The 835-nt window shown below is 37.1% G+C and overlaps 1 protein-coding gene across 1 annotated transcript in view; it reads right to left on the bottom strand.

Annotated features, from left to right (window-relative positions):
• The window catches only part of LOC123956982 (polymeric immunoglobulin receptor-like), a 97,841-nt gene that overhangs the window by 3,309 nt on the left and 93,697 nt on the right, over positions 1-835 (bottom strand). The window lies entirely within an intron of this gene.

The following is an 835-nucleotide window of genomic DNA, read 5'->3' as shown; positions in this document are numbered from 1 at the left end:
TTGACATAGAAACCATCACTATTATTATATTACTAACCTGTGCTCTTCCTGCTGTGACAATTCAAAACATCTGCTATTAAAAAAACGTCTGTTGTGTTACAGACCTTTTGTAGTAACAATAAAATTAATAGTTGACATTGTGGAAAATTCTCTTATTTCTTTTCTGACAGAAAGTTCTCTTTACAGCCAGTTTGGAACAGGAACATTTCAAAACATGCATAGTGAAACACTCAACAGTAGATCTGTGCTGATAAAACTCAGCAGCTTTTTGGTTGTTGCTCATACAGTCCTGCTGCTCACGTCACTGCAGCACGCTGCTCTGAACATGTGCAGGAAATGAAAACAAGAGCATAAATAGCATCAAGTGATCTTGATGCAGACTGAGTCTCCCAGTGACAGGGTATCACAGCTGACTGCCATTTGAAAAAAGGTCAAATACTTTGAGGATAATTAAGTGGCTTATTAGTAATGAAGAACAGTTTGCTTCTTCACATACAGTATAATTTTTAATTATTTTGTCTTTCAATGAAAATATAATAGTTGAGGTAAAACAAATGTGACACATTCTGTTTCACAATGATGTTCTCATTTTTACGTGTTAATAATCCAGTGTGTTATGTGGCATATTTGTTCAGCTGGAGCAAAGATGATGGGCAGAGAGCTTTTTGTCATCAAGAAAGTTAAAACCAATTCAGCTGTTAGACGATCCTTTCACACTGTGGCAGACCCTAAACTCATTCAAATAAGTCAGGAGAGAGTCATTAGCATATGACAGCGTGCACACAGACAGTGTGTCGCTGGTCATCAAGCACGTTCAAAACTCTGATGTATCACG

The sequence above is a fragment of the Micropterus dolomieu genome, linkage group LG18 (assembly GCF_021292245.1).
Source record: "Micropterus dolomieu isolate WLL.071019.BEF.003 ecotype Adirondacks linkage group LG18, ASM2129224v1, whole genome shotgun sequence".
Taxonomy (NCBI): Eukaryota; Metazoa; Chordata; class Actinopteri; order Centrarchiformes; family Centrarchidae; genus Micropterus; species Micropterus dolomieu.
The sequence above is the reverse complement of the archived record's forward strand: the minus strand, read 5'-3'. Positions and strand labels throughout refer to the sequence as shown.